The sequence below is a fragment of the Mus musculus genome, chromosome 12 (genome assembly GCF_000001635.26).
Source record: "Mus musculus strain C57BL/6J chromosome 12, GRCm38.p6 C57BL/6J".
Classification (NCBI taxonomy): Eukaryota; Metazoa; Chordata; class Mammalia; order Rodentia; family Muridae; genus Mus; species Mus musculus.
Genome location: NC_000078.6, coordinates 111,503,688 through 111,512,949, shown reverse-complemented (window position 1 = coordinate 111,512,949; position 9,262 = coordinate 111,503,688).

Sequence of the window (9,262 nt, the reverse complement as noted above, 5' to 3'; positions counted from 1 at the left end):
CGGATGCTTCTTCTGCTTTTGCTCCTGAGAGCTCAGATTACAGCAGGCATTACAGGCAGCATTATCCCTTGTTTGTTCCAGCCTCAGCCCGAGGCAAGCATCTACCACTGAGCTCCAAAGACAGCTCTTGGCTTCCCGGCACGTGGTTGCTGTGGTTGCTAAACTATGTTGCCCAAGCTGGCCTTGAACTCTTGACTGCCCTTCCTCTACCTCCCAAGTGCCGGGTTTTTAGTTATGCACACCCATATGAGGCTTGGTATTTGCCCTCTCTGTAATGCTGTTATTGACCTCTCAGAGTGGCATGTTCTAAGCATTGCCATCGCCAGAGGATATAGAGAAAAAGGCCACGGTAAGCCGGGCGTGGTGGCACACGCCTTTAATCCCAGTACTCAGGAGGCAGAGGCAGGCAGATTTCTGAGTTCGAGGCCAGCCTGGTCTACAAAGTGAGTTCCAGGACAGCCAGAGCTATACAGAGAAACCCTGTCTCGAAAAACCAAAAAAAAAAAAAAAAAAAAAAAAAAAAGGCCACGGTAAGGTGTGGCATGTAGGGGGACTTCTGTGACAGTTACATGCCACACAGGTTACTTGACCAACATGTACAGCTCTGTGCTCTGTCTGCACCCCATAAGCTCACTCACGAGTCAAGGCCTTCATCCCCTGTGGAAGTTTCTTCAGCCCAGTGTGTCTTCCTTCCTGGATAAGGAATAGAGACTGAGCCTGGGTGCTAGATTTCCAAATTTCCAACTGACCTGCAAGAGGGGACCCCCCCAGAGGTCTAGGTGGGGAGGGTTGCTTGGCTCCCAATATCTTCCTTCCAGAAAATTGGCCCTATTCATAGGATGTCACTGTGCTGTTGTGCCTGGTAAGAGGCCCAGTTGTGTGACCTCAGACCCCTGTCTGCTACTGTCCTCAAGGCCTCAGTGTCTTCTGACGTGAGAGTGTGTACACGTGATTCTTGAGCGATATTGTAAAGTGTACATCTTACAGTGGGCCACACGCCTTTGAGAAAGCTTTAGAGGGGCACTGCCTTGGGCCCTTCTGTGTGTATGGTGAGGTGTATGGATGCACATCTGTTCTTCGGCAGAGACTTCTCAGGTGGGAAGAATCACTTGGGGCTCCTTGCTTATTGCACATTGCTCTTAGCTGGGTGCAGAGCTAGCTGGTGGCTCTAGAAGGGCCCGAGGCAGATCTCACCACGCTTCTCCAGGGCCAGGCCTCAGTCAGGGCCACCTAAAGGGAGAAGCAAAGCCAGCGGTACTGCTGCCTCAGGTCGGAGCCTTGATCTCAGAACTCCTGGAGGTTGCTCTCCTCCTGGAGGCTGACGTCAAGGAAGGGGCTCAGAGCGAGAACGGCTTAGCTCATTGTGGGCCTTACTGGGCATCCTTTCCTTGGTGGGAGGCGGTGAAGAAGGCTGTGAGGGGCCAAGGCTGGTGAATGGTGTAAACTCATGCTATGTGGGAGTGGGGGAATGGGGTGCTGTGTGTGGGGAGACCCACAAGTTCACATTCCTAGGTGTGTGACTTCCCAGCGCTGACTTAGTCTTTTGTTTTCTTTCTTTCTTTCTTTCTTTCTTTCTTTCTTTCTTTCTTTCTTTCTTTCTTTCTTTCTTTCTTTCTTTCTTTCTTTCTTTCTTTCTTTCTTTCTTTCTTTCTTCCTTCCTTCCTTCCTTCCTTCCTTCCTTCCTTCCTTCCTTCCTTCCTTCCTTCCTTCCTTCCTTCCTTCCTTCCTTCCTTCCTTTCTTTCTTTCTTTCTTTCTTTCTTTCTTTCTTTCTTTCTTTCTTTCTTTCTTTCTTTCTTTCTGATACAGTATCCCTCACTAAATTTAGAGCTTACTGATGGGATGAGCTTGCCTAGCCAGCAACACCCCAAAATCATCCTGTTGTGCGGAAAGAAAACGGTTTGTTTTGGAATTGTGCTGGACATTCACAGGAGCACAGTAAACAGTTGCACTGAGTCCTTTGGTTGTCAAGGTCACCTTTCCTTGGCCTGGCTTGTCATTGAGCCCTGGAGTTCCTGTAGTCCCAAATCTTCTTAAAACCAAGACAGAAGAATCAAATCCAATCTGCAGTTGGAGACTAGCTCGGAAACATAGTCTACCATACAACAAATTTTAAAATCAATATAAGTAAATAGGTGTAACTGCAAGAAAAGCCATTCTTTTAAGTAATGGCAGTGCTACAGTTGTACTTAGAACTTGCTCTGTAGACCAGGCTGGTCTCAGACTCAGAGATCGCCTGCCTCTGCCTTCTCAGTGCTGGGACAACCACCAGGCCACACTCTTCATTCTTAGCATCCCTCTGGCTACCTGGATTCAAATGATCCTTCATGTTTTTCATGGTCTAGCCATTTTAGAAACAATGTACATGGGCTATGGAGACAGCGTAGCAGTTAAGAACACTCACTGCGGCTGGGCGTAGTGGCGCATGCCTTTAATCCCAGCATTTGGGAGGCAGAGGCAGGCGGATTTCTGAGTTCGAGGCCAGCCTGGTCTACAGAGTGAGTTCCAGGACAGCCAGGGCTACACAGAGAAACCCTGTCTTGAAAAACCAAAAAAAAAGAGGAACACTCACTGCTCTCACAGACAACTTGGCTTGGGTTCTCATCACCTACAGGGGAGCTAACACCCCCTTGAACTTCTGTTTGAGGTATTCTTCTGTCCTACTGGCCTCCATGAGCATTGTACATATGTGGTACACCTACAGATATGCAGGTGACACATTCATACATGTGTGTACACACACACATATACACACACACATATATACACACATACATATATACACACATACACACATATACACACATATATACACATACACACATATATACACACATATATACACATACACACACATATATACACACATACACACACATATATACACATACATATATATATACACACACACATACATATATATATATACAAATATGTATACACACACATACATTATGTATATATTTTTCAAGACAAGGGGTTTTGTGTGTTTTGTGTGTGTGTGTGTGTGAGTGTGTATGTGTAGCTCTAGCTGTCCTGGAACTCACTTTGTTGACCAGGCTGGCATCAAACTCCCAGGGATCTGTAAGCTTCTGCCTCCTGAGTGCTTGGGATTAAAGGAATGTACTACGTGCCACCACCACCTGGAGATACACACACACACACACACACACACACACACACATATGTGTATATATATATTTCAATTTTTTAAACAAAGAAAACACAGAAGTAAAATGAAGGGAAGTGACCAGGGTCACTGATGTCTTACTAAGGATGTGAACATTTCAGGGGCTGGAGAGCTGGCTCAGAAGTTAAAAAGTCCTGGCTGTTCCTCCAGAGGCTCTGGGTCCAATTCCCAGTACCCACATCAGGCAGATCACGAGAAATCTGATATTTTCTTCTTCCTTCACTGACATGCACATATCCACACACATCTGCATGTAATTAAAATAAAGTCTTTTTAAAAATTACATTAAAATTAACGGTAAAAGAACCTCTCAAGCCTAGCGTCGTGATTCGCGTCTGTGGAGTCGACAGCAGGGACCTTTGGGCGACACCGTCTGCTCATCACTTGTCTTGTGTGAACCTGTGGTGCTCCATCCTCTGAGTGCTGATCCCAGGCCTCAACACACTTCTCTCTAGCTCCAGCCTTGTATTAGCACTGCCAAGATGGGACATCTGGGAGAAGCCTTTGGAGTCCTTGGGCTGTACTTCTGTTGGAGGCACTATTTTTCCTGCTTCATTTAATCAAAACATTTTTTTTTCCTTTTGAGGTTGTTTGTGCTATGATGTATTAATGATCACATATTAATTATTCTTAATCATGGGTTTACTATGAGATGTTAGCAGACATAGGTGATGCTTGTAATCACATTCACACACTGCATTACCCTTTATTATCCTTGCTCACTCCCACCAAGCCCCTGCTTGACACAAGCCAAGTCATCTGGGAAGAGAGAGCTTCACCTGAGCATGCCGCCATCAGATTGACTGTAGAGCCAAGTCTACAGGGCATCCTCTTGGTTAGTGGTGCGTGGGAGGGTCCCGTCCATTGTGAGCAGTGCCGCCCTGGGCAGGTGGTCCTGGGCTGTATAAAAAGCAAGCTGAGCGAGCTGAAAGAAGCAAGCAGTGAGCAGTATTTCTCCATGGCTCTGCTTTGGTTCCCGTCTCCGGGTTCCTGCCTCAGATTCCTGCTCTGACTCCCCTGTGATGAACAGTAAGATGTCAGGTGGGACAAACCCTTCCCCTCAAGTTGCTTTTGGTCGATGATATGGTATGTATATGCTTGGCCCAGGGAGTGGCACTATTAGGAGGTGTGGCCTTGTTAGAGTAGGTGTGTCACTGTGGGTGTGGGCTTTAAGACTCACTTTAGCTGCCTGGAAGTCAGTATTGTGCTAGCAGCTTTCAGATGAAGATGTAGAACTCTCAGCTCCTCCTGCACCATGCCTGCCTGGATGTTGCCATGTTCCCACCTTGATGATAATGGACTGAACCTCTGAACCTGTAAGCCAGCCCCAATTAAATGTTGTCCTTATGAGACTTGCCTTGGTCACAGTGTCTGTTCACAGCAGCAAAACCCTAACTAAGGCAAACGCTTATCCCAGAAGGCAAACTAGAACAGAACTGGTACAAACCTGACACAAACTCACACACACATATTAATTGGGATATTGCTGTGTTGTTCTGGGAGAGGCTTGTGGAAGGATTTCAGAGCTTAGGGCTGGAAAAGCCCTTGAGCACCCGAGCTCAGATGACAGCTCTGTGGAAGCCTGGAGATGATCTGTGGAGATCAGCACAGATGGAGGCCGGGCTTGTGGCGCTTCAGAGGGAAGCCTGAGCGTCCCGTAATGACTTTTATCAAGGTCGCTCCTATGATACTTTTGATTTAAGGATCTGTGGTTTCTAAGTCAGCTTGGGCAGAGCAATCGGCTGTGATTAACCTGAGACCAGCAGCACCGAAATGAAACCTTCGCCTCTTGTAGACCTGAAGCCCCATCCCTGGAACAGGGAGGTAAATGATCACGTTAGTTGGGTCTCATGTTTTTGTGACTTGAGGGATAGGAGAGAATTTGGACGTACGATCTATCCCGGCATCTCGAGAGATGGCTCAGAAGCTAAGAGTATGACCAAGCCAGCCCAGTCAGTCAACCGGGTCTCAAGCAAGGGAGTGAGGATTGAAAAAGAAAGACAGACAAAACTATAACCTGACTCCAGCCCGTGCTGACGATGAAGCAGCTTTAATCCTCTCCAGCCTGCTTCTATATCATTCTAGGTGCACCCAAAACTCATGGTCGGTTCTTAGATCACAGACAAAGTAATCAAGCGAAGTAGTGAACAAGGAGGTCACACAAGATGGTAACAAAGCACCACCGTAAACAAAGCCCGTGGACGCCATTTCTAATATTCTTGCCATAGCCTACTTCCTTGTCCGGCTCAGTGCCAAATTCCTAGAAGAGGCACCAAAAGCTCTCAACAGAGTGTCTACCGTTCTTGCCGAGGATCTGAGTTGGTCCTCACCACTCACCCATCTGGTACCCCACCATCCCACCACTGCATCTCCACCTCTAGGGAGAGCTGATACATCCGGCCTGTATGGACATTTACACTCAGGTGTACATATTCCACCCCAACACACACGTGAAATCATATAAATAAACATTTAAAATGGATTCTTCTGTAACTTTTATATGTGTGTGTTTTTCCTGTATGTGTGTTTGTCTACCATATGCTCGCAGTGGCCACAGAGGCCAGAAGAGGGCGTCAGATCCCCTAGGACTGGAGCTATAAGAGGTTGCGAGCTACTATGTAGATGCTGGGTATTAAACCTATAGAAGAGAATCCAGTGCTCTTAATCATCAAGCCAACTCCCCAGCCACAACAATAGATATTTTTGTTTGCTTTTTCAAGATAGTTTCTCTTTGTAGCCCTGGTTGTCCTGGAACTTGATCTGTAGACTGGCTGGCCTCAAACTCAATGATCTGCCTACCTCCACCTCCCACCTGGCTAAAATAAAATAAAAAAAAAAAAGACCTGTCTTACACACTAGAGAGTATTTTGTCAGCTGTTCAATTGTATTTAAAGTAATTACATATACAAAAAGATTTAAGGGTTTTTATTTAGAACAGCTGGCAAATGAGACTGAACTTATAAAATCAACTGAACTTGTTTTTAAAATTTATTTATTTTACATATATGAGTGCCCTGTCTGAATGTACATCTGTATACCAGAAATGGGCATCAGATCATATTACAGATGGTTGTGAGCCACCATGTGGTTGCTGGGAATTGAACTCAGGACCTCTGGAAGAACACACAGTGCTCTTAACCTCTAAGCCATCTCTCCAGCCCCTCAACTGAACTTATAAACAGAATAACAAATGTATTTTTTGAGACAGGGGCTTAAGACATGAAATCCTCCTGCCTCAGCTTCTAAGAGCTTGTGCTACAGGTTTGTATTACCTCATCAGCATAAATTATTTGTTTGTATGTGTGTGGCAGAGTTATATATATGTATATCAATGTTTCTCAACCTGTGGGTCAACACCCCCCTTGGGATCACATATCAGATATTTGTATAACAGTAATCACATCGAATTCATAACAGTAGCAAAATTAGTTATGAAGTAGCAATAAACTAATTTATGGTTGGGGTCACCACAACTCATGTGGTAACTGTATTAAAGGGTCACAGCTCAGGAAGGTTGAGAACCCACACTCTCATGGAGTCCCGAAGAGAGATGGTGTCCTCCAGCCCCCAAGAGAGATGGTGTCCTCCAGCCCCCATCACTTACCCTTTGTGGCAGAGTCTCTTTCTGAACGTGGGGTTTGAGTTTTCTTGGGTAGGCTGGAAGTCGGTAAACCCCACCAATCCTCCTCCCTTCTTCCATCTCGCAGACAGGGTTGCTGGCATGCATGGGACACCTAGCTTATCATATGGGTGCTGGAGTATGAACTCTGGTCTTCACGATCGCTCAGCAAGAGCTCTCAAACACTGACCTACCTCTCTGGGACCCTTCATAATTTGTATTTTTGAGACAGGGTCTCCACACATATCCCTGGCTGTCCTGGAACTCACTATGTAGACTAGGGTGGCCTCAAGCTCAGAGATTCCACCTGCCTCTGCCTCCTGAGTGCTGGGATTAAAGATGTGAGCAACCCCCATCACCCCCTACCACCTAGCAGTTATTTTAAAATGAGTACCATTATAGTTGTTGGATGGAACACACACTTAAAAACCTTCAGAAGAGGGCTAGAGAGATGGCTCAGTGGTTAAGAGCGCCGACTGCTCTTCCGAAGGTCCAGAGTTCAAATCTCAGCTACCACATGGTGGCTCACAACCATCTATAATGAAATCTGATGCCCTCTTCTGGAGTGTTTGAAGACAGCTACAGTGTACTTACATATAATAAAACAAAACAAAACAATCCTTCAGAAGGTCCATAAGGGTGGAGGTCTCATTCAAACTTGTGGGTGTGTATTGAATCGCAGTTGATAAATGTGTGCCTTGCTAAAGGTTAGAGTGAATGGTGAGAAGCCAACACACTAGTTGTCTGTGTGGGTTCTTGTGAGACTATGATGGCATCATTTTCTGAACCTTCACAGTGCCAGAAAGTGCTAAGAACTGTCATTTCTGTCTTTGTTCTTCCCCAGAGGGTTCTTCTGGAAAGAATTCCGAGTCTTTTGATGTCCACTGTCCTGTTTCCTTAAAAATGTTCCCTGCGGCTGTCCCTTCCCTCCAAGCCTAAGACACAGCCCAGCTTTCTGAGTTTCCCTGGACCAAGTCCCGGCCAGGTTGACAGTGAGCCAAACCCCACAGATGCTTCAACCCATCACCGCTAGGTGGCGAACCTGGCTGTGATCTCTGAGTGCTGGTGGTTTCTAGCTATTGCCAGCTGTTGGCTGCTCTGCTGGGAGATGGCGCTTCCCTGGGATTATCTTCCAGGAGTCGAGATCCAATTCTGTGGGTAGGTGTAAGAAGTCGTTCTGGGCTGGAGTGTGGGACCAGGGAACGAATTCCACGACAGTCGTCCTTCTGGCGAAATTGTTGCTGCATTCCGGAGACTTGCTTACCGCTAACTGGGGGGTTTCGTCATCCGGCTTGACTCCAGGACCCACATGCTTTGGTTTATGTATTTGCTTGACAGAATGGGCTTCAGGAGCTTTGGTTGATCGTGACTCCCCGCAGTGACTGTGGGAGGCTTAGGTATCCTTTGAGGAAGGAGCTGAACATCGCTCCCCTCCCTACCCCCACCACAACTAGAGCGTGCGCTTGTGAACCGATTTGTGATGATCTGTGAACAGTGGCCCAAACAAAGAGCGACTACAGGGAGAGCACCGCTGTACTTTCCTTTTTTAGATATTTAAATTTCATTTTATGTGAGTGTTTGCATGAGTGTCTGTGTACTACGTCCATGCTTGGTGCCACAGAGTTCAGAAGAAGGTATCTGATTCCCTCTGGATGCCAAGAACCAAAACCTGGGTCCTCCGCAGGAGCAACACGTGCTCTTAACCATTGAGTCATCTCTCCAGCTCCCAATGCCGTTATTGCTAAGTACACCAGAGTATTAGACCTTGCTATGACCGTCCCAGGTGATCAGGTTGGGAGTCTCAGATCTGCCTCATCTCTAGCACAGAGATGTCTGCACTGAACCTTGTTGGGACGCGCGTGGTCATAGCAGTTGTCATGTGAGTTCTGGGTGGTTGTGGGGAGACAGGGAAGGAGTAACCCCAGCAAAGCTGAAGTCCGGGCAGCTCTTTTCTCCCCATCAGGTAGTTTCTGGATAAGCCATCTTCTGCAGGGCTGCTTCTGTTGCCTGCTTCTGAGAGCGCTGACAGGTCTGCGCACATACCCCCTTCACTGTCTCAGTGGTGTGTATGTGTGTGTGTGTGTGTGTGTGTGTGTGTGTGTGTGTGTGTGTGATGACAGCGGAGGCTTCCCTTCAGTCCACACATGGGGAAGCAGGGATGCCCTGTAGACAAAGGATGGTTAGCAGGACTTGACAAAGCAGCTGACTTTGTGGAAGTCAGGCAAAGCTCTGGATGGTCCCCGGGGAGAGTGGACCCTGTGGGAGGGACCCTGAGTGTGGAGGACCTTAAGGCCAAGCCGACCTCAATGTGCTTCAGCTTGCTGTATAGCTGAGAACGACCTTGAACTCCTGACCTTCCTGCCTCTACCTCCTTAGTACTGGGATTGTGATGTGCCACCACCACACCTGGCTTTGTTTCCCCTTTCATTTCGTTTCCTTCCCTTCCCTTCCCTTT